Below are 14,948 nucleotides of genomic sequence, written 5' to 3'. Positions count from 1 at the left end.
CTTTAGTGTGTGTGTGTGTGTGTGTGTGTGTGTGTGTGTGTGTTGGAAAACTTAATAGGAGGCTGAAAAAAGAAACTGATGCAAAAAAGTACATAGTGGAGAATTCTTTGTGTCCTCTGATCTAAGCCCTGTTCTTGTTGTAAGTCTCCTTCTGGACCCTGAGGGGACACTGAGGCTGGCACTCAGAGGTCCCCATAGTATATTTTCCTAAGAGGGACAAGGCAAACAGCCTTTATTGGTATTAAACTTTTCATTGAAAAGAGGCAACCTTGGCTTGTAGTGAGGGGGGAAACATGATCAGGCAGGACCAGGCATGTAAGACAAGCGAGGGACTGTGGGACAGCATGCTTGTGTGGGTGGGATGGCTGGGTTATGCAGTCTTGTAACAATATAGCAAAGCTGGCAGCCACAGTCCCAATAAGATTGCAAACACTGAACAGAGAAATCTGGGGATAATTGCTATGGCTGGAGAAGTTACCCTCCTCTTCCCATGCTGATGGATGGGTTCCCAAGGTCTGACCTGGGGCCTGTGGGCCTTGACTTCTGGCCAAACCTGGCCAAGGTTTGGCTCTGTGGGCCAAGGCAATGAGTCACTGGCCACTGGTTCTTGGTGAGCGTTTTATGTTATCTGAAAAGAGAGAAGGATATTGGTAAAAAGTGAGAAAGACCTTGGTATGTTGACTGGAAAGCGAGGGAGAAAGCAGGTGACTGGAAGAATGAAGAGAGGAAGCATGGATTAAAGGTTTATAAAAGATTATAGAAGGTCAGAAGAGGATGTGAACTATGTTTGCTGTGGATTCTCATACCTGCAAATACTGAATATGCTTGTTTTGTTGAAAAGTTTGTCTATGTAAGTTTTCTTGTAAGCACGGGGCTGAGACAGAGATGGTTTGGATATTTTTGCTGTCTCTGCCACCCATCTGAGCTCTGGTTACTGGATTTGGGTTAGCAGAAATTCAGGTGACTTTTTGATGTAGACAATGTTAAAACTGTTTTGTACTGTTCTTTATTGAAGAGCTGGCTCTACAGTTGGATTATGACTCTTTCCTTCACTAGACCCTAGCATCCAAACACCGAGGAGGAGTCACCCCCAGACACCACCTCACACACCACAGCTGATGCAAAAGCATGAGGATTTTATTAATTCTGTCATGACAGGGTCCCTCAGCATTTGGGAAGCCGAGAGACCTCGAATAGCTGGTACAGGCTACTTTTAAAGGAGAAGGCCACAGAAGCAAGTGGGGGGGGGTGTTCTCTGACTATTATGATTGGCTTATTCGAAAGGGCTATTACTCATAATTGGCTGGAGAGCTGTTGCCAGATCAGATGAGGTAAGAGGTCATTTTGACCCTGTTTCCCAGGGGACTAAATCAAAAGATACATGTATGGGTAATTGTTCAGGAACTGAGTCAACATCTTAAAGGTTATCTTGCCCCAATTTCTGTAGAACATACGTGCATGTGTAGCTGTTAGGTCCTTGGTTCCCAGGGGAGGAGGGGAAGCACTAAGGCAGGGAGGCTGAAAGGGTTCAGAATTGTCTTAAAGTTTTACACTATTAGGTATATCTGAAAATACGAACTTCATTTGCTTTTAATCACTTGTTTTAGGCTTAAATTTGGAAACATATACAGCAGGATAAGGAAGGTTTAGTCTTGTGATTAATTACATTTGTACATAGTGTGAATTTAAGTATAGTTCTGAGAACTTTAAAGAGTTTTCTTCAAACCCTTGAGGTAGTTGTGGGTGTTTGCATAATTGACTGACCGTGGAAAAGGGTCTTTCTTGGAGAACAGATACAGCATTACAGAATATTTCAGTTTTTTGTAAGACAAGTTTATCCAAAAAGCTAAAGCTTAAAGCAAGCCAAGACAAACCTAGGCATATACTTCTGTGAACCTTAAAATACCTTAGGAAATTATAAATCTTGATTATTAAATATACCTTAATTGTCAAACATATGTTACTTATCTAAATTTCCTAGCAACCTGAAATTAGACCGCAGTAGTTAGACTAAATCTTAAATCAGTTTTTATTAACATGAATAGACCTTTATAACTTTAAAAGCTTACCACCATACAGAGTATATTCTAAACCAGAGTTGAATCACCTAAAATTTTTATCATCAGATAAAAACCCATATTAATCAAAAATATTTGAGATTTGCTGTTACTTCCTTAGTCTAAAAGGAAATACAAGTATTAGCAGAGACTCACTAGGATAAAGAAATTTTACATTTACCACTTTATACCATGTGGTTATCTTAAGATGGTGAAGTCACATGGCCTGGACCCTTTTCCCTTAGTAAACATGATAGCCAGCCGTCTAGCTGCTTACATCCGAGGAGGTCATCAGTCAAAGCTACGGAGAGCCACATGGTTGTTATTCAAAATGTATTTTCCAGTATAAGAGTTGAATCTCAGCAACGTATACAGTATATTCTAGAAAAGAGTTGAATCACATATACAGGATGTTGTACCAAATTAAAGTCCCTGTGTATAATAAGTTTTAACTAGGAGCTTTTTGCTCTAAGTTTTAAATCAAATCATGTTGCTGATTTTTGGATTCTTTAAGCACACCCAAAAAAGTTACAAATCAATTTTTAGAGAAAGACTCTTTTCATAAGACTCTTTAATGGCTTTTTGAGAAAAACTCCAGAGAAATCACATAGATGAAAGGTTTAAGGGAGGGGTGATGTAGATAGAGATAGGAGAATTTGGGGTCATTTGCCTGTGCAATGGCAGAAGTTGATATCTGTGAGAGTTTGGAAACTCGACTGTACCATCTTTAATCAGCAAGCTATACTTAGGGCATGCAATGTTCAGATAGACAGCGAGGCTTTAAAAAAACCCCTGAGTCTGCAAAAGGAATTGAATCAAAAGAGAGAAGGTGGAAGGGTACAACAAGATCATTGTCATAGGGATAGGTAGTCGGTTAAAAGACAGAGAACAGGGTACTCAGAAGGGACAAGGGGACTAAGAACCATGAACAAGCAGCATATTGTCTTGGTTACAAAATATATCTTGCTTATCACCATAGAACCTTCATCTGGCGATGGATGGAGATAGAGACAGAGACCCACATTGGAGCACTGGACTGAGCTCCCAAGGTCCAAATGAGGAGCAAAAGGAGGGAGAACATGAGCAAGGAAGTCAGGACTGCAAGCTGTGACAGTGGGGCTGATCTAATGGGAGCTCACCAAGGCCAGCTGGACTGGGACTGAAAAAGCATGGGATAAAACTGGACTCTCTGAACATGGCAGACGATGAGGGCTGCTGAGAAGCCAAGGACAATGGCACTGGGTTTTGATTCTACTGCATGTACTAGCTTTGTGGGAGCCTAGTCTGTTTGGATGCTTACCTTCCTAGACCTGGATGGAGGGGGGAGGACCTTGGACTTCCCACAGGGCAGGGAACCCGGACTGCTCTTTGGACTGGAGATGGAAGGGAAGGGGGAATGGGGGAGGGGGAGGGAAATGGGAGGAGAGGAGGAGGTGGAAATTTTAGAGGCAGGCGGATCTCTGTGAGTTCGAGACCAGCCTGGTCTACAAGAGCTAGTCCCAGGACAGGCTCCAAAACCACAGAGAAACCCTGTCTCGAAAAAAAAAAAATTACTTACAGTAAAGCATTGAATAAAAACAATTAAAAAACAAAATATTTAATCCTGATGCAGACTGAAAGAATTATCACAGAAAAATCTAGAAACACAGATTCCACTTTCCATGTGGTAGGGGCCTGGTAGGGTGAGAAGGTGGTTTCTGTCACACAAGTGTGGCTTTCATAGTAAAAGTAGACAAAGAAGGGAACTCATTTTTGATACTTGTCCAGTAGAAGGGGACAGACAAGTGGTTAGAATGGATAGGGGAGAAATCAGCTGAGGAGGTGCAAGTGCCTTAGTAAGTAGACCTGCCCATGTGACGGAGCCCCCACAGAAGGCTTTGCAGGGAGTGGGCCCACATGGTGAACAAACATACATGTAAGCAAAATACTCACACAGCTGAAATAAAATAATACAGTAAATTAAAAACACACCTCCTCATATCTCTTATATATCACCACAGATAAAACAGTCAGAAATGATAGAAATGGGACAAATATCTGGAGGCAAAACTTTACATTGGTAAATAAAGAATCAAGGAATTAGATAAAAGGCTATGATTTTATGACTGTAGACAGGAGCCTCAGCAATATGTCAGCATAGGGTTGAGTTACAAACTCAACAGAAGTCTAACTGTTAATGCCATCAACGACAGATATTTGATGACAAAAGGTCACCATGAAACACAAACAATCCACACAAAATTGAATAAATGACACAGGTAATGACAGCAACTGACTTAAAACCTCCCCCCACACAGACAATAACGACTGTACTCTGGAAAGAATAAAGACATCAACAGCACATCAGAAAAAGCTTAGCATAATGACTCAGTTACATTATAGTGAATGATGACAAATGAGGACATGAAACTCACATAGAAAGGGTGGTATTCGAAGATCTTCCATAAGAAGATGGCTCATTTTTGTCATAACACAGTAAAGGCATGAAGTCACGTAGAAATTCTGAATGCCTATGAAACAATGCCCAGAAACACAAGACAAGAATCTTGGGACTTTTGATTCGACAAAACACGTTCTTGAATGTGATTTTATACTCCAGTCAAGTGTAGCACAGGAGGGAATTTCAATTTTTATTTTTATTACTGGCTGCTCTTATTCAGTCAAATGTTTATGCCTCTATGAAAAAACCTGGTTTTGCCGCTTGAGGCTTGTCCTTGATTGTACACAGCTTGAATTAATGAGAACTTTACTCATGTGACATTTCTTTATTAAGAGTATATGCTCCATGTTCCTGCAAATGAAGTCAATTGTTGTTTAGACCTTAATCCATCAAGAATATCACCTCCATTGTCCCAGTTGTCACTTCCTTTGGAGCTGTGACAGCGTTCCACCCCTGACCACGCCCTACACATCACTGAGTATTCTACACAGGGCTCAATGACTAAGGCATGCTCCAAGTGCCTCATTTGGGATTGCAGATAGACTTCACTCCTAAGAAGTGCCACAAGAACTTCACTGGAATTTCTAGGAAGGGGCTTTTCTACTGAGACACAACTTCTTTTTCTGGATTCTTTAAACATTGCATTGCACAGGAGTTAATGGGCATAACTGAGTTTTGGGTGCAGAAGTTCTATTTTCTGAGCCCATATGCCCCATCTCTGACCCCACCCAGTGTTCCACACTGGTTATGTTTCCCTTCACAAAGAGCTTCTAGTCCTGGGTGGATAGTTGTGATGTAGATGGCATAACAGAAGTTGTAACATATCAGGTCTTGCTGAGTGATGTGAATCAGAGGGCCAAAATCTAGGGTGCCACGGTGTGATGGAGTCAGCTGGGCACAATTGATAAAGTCACAGGCTGGTCTCCCTGCAACCTAGGGAAAGTGGTCGCTAAGGCTTGAGATTGCAGTATTGAAGGATGGAGACTGAACAGCTGAGCTGTGACTTCAGAATCCTGGTGATCACATCAGCTGCATGTATAGCAATGAATTGCCACACCACACCTGTGCACCTGAGTCAAAACCAATTCAGTGACAGCCGATGGCTGAAGCAGGGACATGTTCTTAGGTACCTTGCCCAGGGGGATGCAGCAAACTATCCCTGCCTGTATCCTGGCTGTTCTCTCTGTAGGTTCTATCACCTAACCCTGCCTCAAAGCCAGTACTTCCTTTATCAGTAGCAAGGCTGTCATTTGGTCACACAGTGCCTCCTTCTTTGAGCTGGCCAGGATAGCCTTCTGAACCTTCAAAGCTTCCTTTTGTATAACAACTTCTTTGGAAATTTCTGTAATCTGAAAGGGGCAGGAGCTTCATGAGCAGCCAGGGACCTCTTCACTGGCCAGCTTGATACAGGGTCACAGATTCAAGACAGGCACCGAACCAAGTTAGAACTTGTATTTATATGCTCCAGGTGCTGAAAATGTTCTCCCTATGTTTAAATGTTTGAGAAAGGAAAAACAAATCTAAAGAAAGCATTATTTTGTACCCTTGAAGGGATTCCATATCTCATTTTATGTTTATCAATAAACATAAAAATATAAAGTTTTAATGACTCGTGGCCCCGATTACTCACAGCACACAGAAGCCAGACACTATGTGGCCAAAGCTCAGCAAATACTTTGTCTATCTGACCCATCATAAAAAACCACAATGCCTCCCTTGTTCATAAGGTCTTTGTTAGCATATCTCAGAGAGCACCGGAGTCTGGAGATGCCTGGCCATTTCCAGTAACCATTAAAGTAAATTTGCATTTTATTATAAATTTATGGGATGGTCAGCATTGACCTGTGACCTCCACATATACACATGCACACAAATTGCACACACAAACAGTTAAACTGGGATCCGGTAAGTTGATTCTTGTGGTAAAGACACTTGCTGTTAAGCCTGCCTTTCTGCCTGACTTCCATGCCTGGGACCCCTATGGTTGAAGGAGAAAAAAGATTCAGGGAAATTGTCCTCTGATCTCCACACATACATGCCCTCACCACTACATCAATAAAAACATCCAGTCTTACAATCTTCATAAGCACACACATGGAAAGCTTGACTTCAAATGATTTATTGTGACCCGTTTTCTGCCTGGTGATTTTGAGTGAGTTCACTTCCCTGTGCCTGTTTTCAAGAGAGATGTAAGCGCATCACACTTGTTACCATGGTTGCAATAACCAGTTGGAGGTCAACACCAAGAACTGTTCTAGCCGAGACTCTCTTCCTTCTCTGTGCTTCGGTTTCCCACGTGAGAAGTGGGAGGATTTTGCAATACTTTGCCATCTGGGAGTCTGGTGATTCCCCCGCAGGCTTTACAGTGGGCAGGAAAAAACAATCCATGAAGAGACAAGAAAGGGGCTCGGTTCAGCCCAATTTTATTGTATCTGGCCCAGATCATTTTACTTTAGTCACAATTAAGCACAGTAAATGTTCAGAAAAAAGTACTCAGATAACAATGAAATCAGCCCAAGTGCATAACAATTTCAGATAATGTTTACATTGACATTCCTTACAAAGTACACCTGGTTTCTTTTACAAGAATGGGTATTATTGGCCACAATTACATTTCCAAGGAGTTTGGGAGGCAAATGTAGTGCCTGAGGGTTTCAGTATTGGCCTGGCCCTAAGATAACAGAAGTCACTAAGGCTGTTGTAAAACACAAGTGACCTCACTCACAAGAGTGGGTTTTGTGGTCTAAAAGCAATGCTCAAGATTTAGGGGGAAAGGATTTGGATAAGTAAAAGATTCTGGGAGATACAGGAAGAGGCTGTCTCACCAGACAGCAAAGGATCACCAGGTTGTAGCATTCCAGGAAGAACAGCTACCCAATTCATTCCATTGAAGAGGCTAGCTGCCTGCTTATCTTTCCAGGCTTCTCCAATGCTTATCAATGTGCCCAAGGCTCTTTGTTATCTGTATGTAAGGTTCTTCAATTTTGTGTAATCTCAGTTGAAAGGGCGGGAGAGGATCGTCCTCTTTGTCATTTTTCTTGTCCTTTTCCAGGGCGGCTCAGCTCTGGCGCTGCCACGCTCACTCCCCGTCTCTATGCGGCCACTGAAGCTGCAGCTGGACCACTACCAGGTGCATCTCTCTTCATAGACAGTGCCTCACACAGCATCTGTGACCACAGTCCGCATAACACTCTCAGAACATTTAGACACTAAAGAGGATTGGATCTTGGGCCTCTTCCCATTCTTCCATGTTGAACTGATGTCATTTCACCTCCAGGAATGTTCTGGATTCCCAACCACATTAACATTCTGATCTTGTCCTGCACATCTAGCTACTATCTGTGTGTCTCTGGACACGCAGTTAAGACTCTCTGTTCTGTGGCTGCCGTTCTTGGTGGCCCAGACCTATTCTACAGGTACATGGGAGACTGTCACTAATGATCAGGAGCTCCAGGGCTATAGCATGTTTGTTTTTGGTCACAGTCTCAGTATGGACTCGTGTAATGGAAGCTCAGCTACATCGAAGAGAGGGAGGAATGAGAATGTGAGCAGAGGGGTCAAGTGGATGGTGATATCCATGGAAACAGCTTGCCTGAGCTAATGGAAGTCTTCCAGCCTGGTGTGACAGCAAGGGGACCAACATAGGACCAAATCAGAGCCTCTGAACGTGGATGACAGTTGTATGACTGGGGCAGACTGTGGGATTGTCACTGGCAATGAGACCAGGATTTATCCCTTCTGCTTGTACTGGCTTTTTAGAACCCATTCTCTTTGGAGGAATACCTTGCTCAGCCAAGATATAGTGGAGAGGGCCTTGGTCCTCCCTCAAAACAATGTGCTAGACTTTGTTGTCTCCCCATGGGAAGCCTTACTCTCTCTGAAGAGTGGGAGAAGGGTGGGATGGGGAGTGGGAGGGGGGAAGGTGGTGGGAGCAGGAGGAGGGTAGGGAGTGGGAAATGGATTTGGTATGTAAAAGGAGAAAAGATAGTTTATTTTTAAAATAAATTAAAATTAAAAAGAAACAATGGCTGTAATGGGCATACCAGCACAAATTTGGACTGATAATGCCCCAGTTTATATTTCCAGTAAAATGAAACAATTTTTTATGTGCTACCACATCTCACATGTTGCAGGGGTACCATACTACAGGAGAAGCAAGTGTTGAAAGAGCTAACCACATGCCAAAGGAGATGCTTGTTGAACAAAAGGCAGATATGAGGACTCCAGAGATAACCTACATAATGCTTTACTAAGTTGAAATTCTAAAAAATTTAAATATGAATAAATAGGATAACAGCTGCTGAAAGCACTGGATTATGTAAAACAAACCTTATAAATTAGGTCAGGCCATGTAAAACCAGGGAAAGTATTCAGTTAGGGCTGAGGTTATGCTTATGTTTCAACAGGTGATAAAGATTGTGGATCCCATCAAAACTGATAAAATCTGACTTGAGAAGGGGGAATCTCTATGATGCTTCAGCTGCTTAGATGCCTTGGGAAATAAAAGGCCTTTGGAGCAGACAGTGAATCCTCCCACCTGGGGCCAGCTTAATTATTTGTGTAACAAAGAAGAGGCAATATTTTGCGTGACTCACAAACCTGAATGCTACATATCTGTTCCTTGCTATACTTAATTTTTTCTAATTATACAGGGTAAAACTATATATATATTCTCCAATTCTCCAATTAACTTAGCAATGAGTTGTGAAAATAGATATATTCCTGTAATGGTTAATGAATCTTTGTGGCTACCTGGTCCTTATGACAGTAGACATCTTGCTCAATCAGTGGAGTGTAAGGAATTCTTTTTGGCATGAGAAACGAAACTCAAAGTCTAAATATAACCTCACAAGTAAGACTATCCACACATAATACTACCCAAAATAATCATAACAAGTTTTATATGCTTCAAGCATTGGGTTTTATTTATTTATTTATTTTATTGTTTTTATTGAACTATATGTTCTTCTCCACTCCTCTCCCTACCACTCCTCTCTTCACTTACCCTCTCCCATGGTCCCCATGCTTCCAACTTACTCAGGAGATCTTGTCCTTTTTTTTTTTTTTTACTTCCCATGTACATTAGATCCATGTCTCTCTTAGGGTCCTTTTTGTTGTCTAGGTTCTCTGGGATTGTGAATTGTAGGCTCTTTTATTTATTTATTTTTTTGATTTATGTCTAAAAGCCACTTATGAGTGAGTATGATATTTGTCTTTCTGAGTCTGGGTTACCTCACTTAATATGATGTTTTCTACAATCATCTATTTGTCCACAAATTTCAAGATGTTGTTATTTTTTCGGCTGTGTAGTACTCCATTGTGTAAATGGACCACATTTTCCATATCCATTCTTTGGTTGAGGGGCATTGAGGTTGTTTCCAGGTTCTGGCTATGACAAGCAATGCTGCAATGAACATAATTGAGTATAAGTCCTTGTGGTACGATTGAGCATCCTTTGGATATATACCCAAAAGTGGTATTGCTGGGTTTTAAGGTAGATTGTTTCCTAATTTTCTGAGAAATCACTATACTGATATCCAAAGGGGCTGTACCAGCTTGCATTCCCACCAGCAATGCAGGAGTGCTCCCTTTACCCCACAACCTCTCCAGCATAAATTGTCATCAGTGTTTTTGATCTTGGCCATTCTTACAGGTGTAAGATGGAATCTCAGAGTTGTTTTGATTCGCATTTCTCTGACAGCTAAGGATGTTGCTTCAAGGACCTGGTTTTAAATGGTAGGAGATTAATGCTACTAGTTTAAAAATCTACCATGCTGTGAGATGTGGCTTGCCAACAAGGATGTGACTTAATGCATTGGCAACAATATCAGAATGAGAGACCTTGTGTGCTAATTAATGTCTCCCAAGGAGACATCATACAGTGGAGCTCTTTTGGCTCACCTCAAGAACAATATTCTCACTCCAAGTTAAGATGGAAGAGGTATAGTTTGAAAGAAACTGTAGAAATTAGTGCTTTTGTTAAGGAACCTATCTGATGGCATGGAATTGGAATGTCAAATCCTCTCGTGCATTTTGGAAATTCAATTCAGACTAACTTGTGGAAACTGGCCAGTGCTTTCCACCTCTTAGGGCATGGGAAGGAAAATTAAACATTAAGGATGATTAGCATACTTTGCTTTATAGCCTAAATCAAAGCCATCCTTTTATGGCATGTGTAAGATTACCTTACTTGCTACTAAAATAGCCTGTACAATTGCAACCTAATAATTACAGCATCACTCGTTAATGCTGTATTTTTCATCCCTGTGTTAATTCTAGTACATTTTTAAATTTGACCTTTTAATGTTTATATAGTCTTAGAGCAAGGCGAGCAATCTGGATAAAAGAGAGGTTGTCTAGCTTGCTGAAAGAATATTGAGAAGAACACATCAAATGGTTAGATTGGTAATTGGACTTATTCCATTGACAGCTAAAGCAGCAACAGATGGGATGGCATTTCAAAAAGTAATCCAAATTGCATAATTTTTTAGAGACTGGCATAAAATTCAACAGAACTTTGGACTAAGCAAAATAAAATTGATAATGAGATAGTGAATGAATTAACTGAGCTAAGGTAACCTAATAATATATTGTTAGGGGATCCAATAGAAATTTTGAAGAAGCAGATAAAATTAAAATATGATTAGAATGTCTCTTCTTATTGTATTATTCCCTTAAGATTTAATGAAAGAAAACATGATTGGGATATGGTTCAGATGCATTTTGGGTCATCCCAATTCTTCTCAAATTGTTTATGATTTACATACAGAAAGAAATTAAAGAAACTTTTTCAAAAAAAAGTTACCTGATATCATAGGAATGGATATAATGGACGGTCTTGCAAACACTATAGCATCATTCAACACTATGAATTACTTTAGTAGATTTCTTACCCTTCTCCAAAATAACCTTCCTTATGTAATCAAACCATTTTGGTTACCTGGTCTTTTCCAGCTATTATTTATCCTGCTGGCATTTGGTCTGGCCATCCTGTCTTTGCTCCTCTCTCTTCTTACTTGGTTCATGGTCATATCCACTGTGGACTCTCTCAGTTTTCTGTGCCTCTCACTATGCTTGCTGTTTTATCTAAATAAGCTTTCGACCCCAGCAAACCTACAAGAAGTCATGTGTTTCCCTTCTTGTGTCTTTATAAAAGTCACCTTCCATTTACCAGTCATTAAGACCAAATTCATTACCATTTTGGCTTTAATTGATTTTACTGTTTGAATTTGACTAAAGTTTGGCAGGACTTCCCAGCTATGAGGTAGAAATGGTTCCACTTGACATTAAATGCTATGGAATGTGTACACAAAGGATCCTATGGCTTATAAGAGGAATGGGAAGAGCTCTGGAACACCAGAAGAGTCTACTAAAATACACATTCCACAGTCTAGGGCTCTTTCTGCCTCCAGAGTAGAAGGGCAGAACTTGGAAAACCTATGCTGTCTGCATCAGGGGTGATCCAAGGTAACGGGGAACTCTGGGGAGGCTTATCAGTCAGGAGCACCAGTGGGAGGTAACTTGCAGGTTATTTCCAGGATTTTACTCTGGTTCTGCTGTAGGGAGTGTAAAGAAGACCACAAACCATGCCATTGTGAGTGTGGGGGTCACTGTCCCCAGACAGGAAAGGACAGATTAGCAGAGGTATCAGAGTCCAAGCTGCTTTGGCTGGGATGGACCATGAGCCAGACTGTGACTCTGTTGGTTAATGTGAAGACCTGGGCAACAGCCCATTGTATCTGAGCCTCACTCAGTGTTGATTCCCTGTGGGAGAGGAGGCTCTGCAGCTTAGGTTGTAGGCTTCCTACAACCTAATAATCATCATATAAGTGTCCAGTGGTCACACATAGGAGTTGCTTTTGGTGTGCCGTGGGAAGATATTGGAAAACAGAAAGTCTGGTCTCTTGAAGTTCTGAGCATTGCGTTCCATATTCAGGTTTGTTTGGTAAATTTTACTAGTAGTTTAGAAACTGATAGAGAGGAGGTGATGGGGATCATCCTTCATTAATACTTGATGAGAAAGATTTTGACTTTCCACGATCACCAGTCACTGAGTGGCGTGAGTCAGGCAAATTCAATTCTAGGTTATAAAAGGAGTTTCTGATTTTCAGAAGTTTCTTAGGTGTGCATGTATTAGGCAGGTGGATAGGGCAGCTGCCCACATTTTGTGCCATAATCCATGCAGCAGGAAGCAGACATTGAATTTTTCTTCAACAATGTTTAGTGTTGGGTTTGCTGAAACCATGAGGAGGCATGGGGGGCTGCATAGCCATAATCCAACTTTCCGATCACCTTTATTTGCATAGAGAAGTCTAGAATATTGGGCCTCTCTATTTAGAAAAGAGATCAGTAGCTGAATGGTCAGAAATATCACAGTTTAGCTGTCATTTTGAGCGATTTTGTGTGAGTTGAGAAGTATATGGTTATTTAATTTCCGTGTGCATACCAACGTGCTTAACGTTGTTCAAAATCATGTGTTTCTGGATGAGTTTCCTTTCGTATTTTGGTGAAAGTTTGACTGTATTTTTGTGCTTTTGTTCTTGACTTGTCTCTCCATCCCCTTGTTCTCTCACAACTATTTTAAACATTCTTGTTTCTTGTAGTTTTATAATAATAACCCAGGTCACATTGTGCCAATGTGTGTGCTATTTCTTCATAACCCTACTTAAAATTCTGAGCTTTCCTCCATGGCATGTAGCTTTGTAATCAAGTGTTCAGTTATATGTTGTTGAGAGTTTTCTTTGTATTGTACTGAATGTATACTGCAAAAAGAATATACACAGCATCTTTTTTTATATAAAAAAACATGCTAATGGTGTTGGCTTCCAGTACTTTTAACGGGTTAATGATATTATTCGACACAATCATTTGTTTAGCAAACTATGGTAAGTAGGTGAAACTGACCCTGATGGTCAATGTACAAAGCCATAGAAGTGGGACTGCAGTGTGTTTTAGTGATACAGAATACGTTGTTATGTCCAGACGTTTTCTTTCTCCTCGTGTTTTTATGGGTTTCTACAGTATATATAGTTCTCATTAAGTGAAAGGCTGCAATGGATCCCAGAAACCTTCTCAGTACATTTTCAGGTACTTGATATTAGTATTAAGCAGTGTTAGAAATCTCATACTCATGGCAGTTACATTCATGGAATAAATATGAAAATAATATCCACCTGTTGAGGACAAACTGGGTGCTTTAGGAGAGCACTGTGCTAAATGAATGAAGAGAATAACACTTTAAAGACTCTCAAAGTCAGTGCTGTATTGCTCATAAACTAGCATGGAACTACACTTTAGGCAGTGTCAACCTGCTTCTGTCTCCCATCTGATTTTAATCTTTCGTGTAATCTCATTTGTCAGATGAATGTGAACGTTTCTGCCATCTTGTCTATAGTTCAGGTAGCAATAGAAACTGAAGGCCTGAAAGAATATGTAATCCAGTAGAAGCAATCACCTTCAAAGGGTTTTTCTAATGTTTGTTTACTTGGGATGTGAAAAAGAAAAAATAAATATCAAGCTTTTTGTAGCAAGAGTTGTTATAGAGATGATGTGCTATTATAGTATACTGTAAAAATGCAAGAAATTGCTTTATATGAATGGTAAGAGAGCTTCTGCCAGTGAGTTGCACTCCAGGAAAAAGTAAAACTGAGTTTAAGAAACAGACTGACTTGCTTTGTTTGAATTAACATAATGACAACTTATTACAGTTCTAAAAAAATCTAACAACTTTAGACAATTTGCTCATCTCTTTCTTTTCATTTTATTAAGTAACACACCTTAACTGTTAACATTTTTATTCTTGATTCAGAGAAATTATTTAAACATGTTTATGTAACAGCTTGTATTTGTTATCTGTATTATATAATTAATGTTGCAATTCTGCATAACATTATATACCTATTTCTATTAATTGAATAGTTACTCAAACATTAGTTTCCTTAAAAGGAAACAAGAAAATTCTTTTGGAATGGAATGACCAGGAACCTTTATAATTCCACAAAGCAAACTAGTGGAAAATAACACAAGAAAATGACCTGGGTTTGTTTCTTGCATGATACATCTTTCACATATCTTGCAGAGGGCAAAACTTCTGATTTCATAGGTCTAGTTAGGGACCAAGAATGAACTTGGCATAAGCTCCTATGTGAAGCTCACCCTCTGCAGACTCAGAATGAAAACTGTTTCTGTCTTTTTCTGTCTTCACTATTTTGCTTTTCGTTGTTCATTATTGCTTCCCTTCTTTGCATTTTCATGAAAAGTATTAATGTTTTAAAGTGAAAATTGATTCTTCTCTCCTCTTAGCTAGTGTTTCCCCTTTATTCACTTCTTGTATGCCATGATCACATCCCCTCTTTCTCAGATCCATTACCCCTTCTCTCCTCTTCAAAAAGAGTAGACCTCCAAGAGACAACAGCCAAACAAGATACAAAAGTACAAGGTGAAAGCTGTCA

Source organism: Microtus oregoni, unplaced genomic scaffold (genome assembly GCF_018167655.1).
Source record: "Microtus oregoni isolate MIOR12 unplaced genomic scaffold, Mior012 000025F_ref0000491, whole genome shotgun sequence".
Classification (NCBI taxonomy): domain Eukaryota; kingdom Metazoa; phylum Chordata; class Mammalia; order Rodentia; family Cricetidae; genus Microtus; species Microtus oregoni.
The sequence above is the reverse complement of the archived record's forward strand: the minus strand, read 5'-3'. Positions refer to the sequence as shown.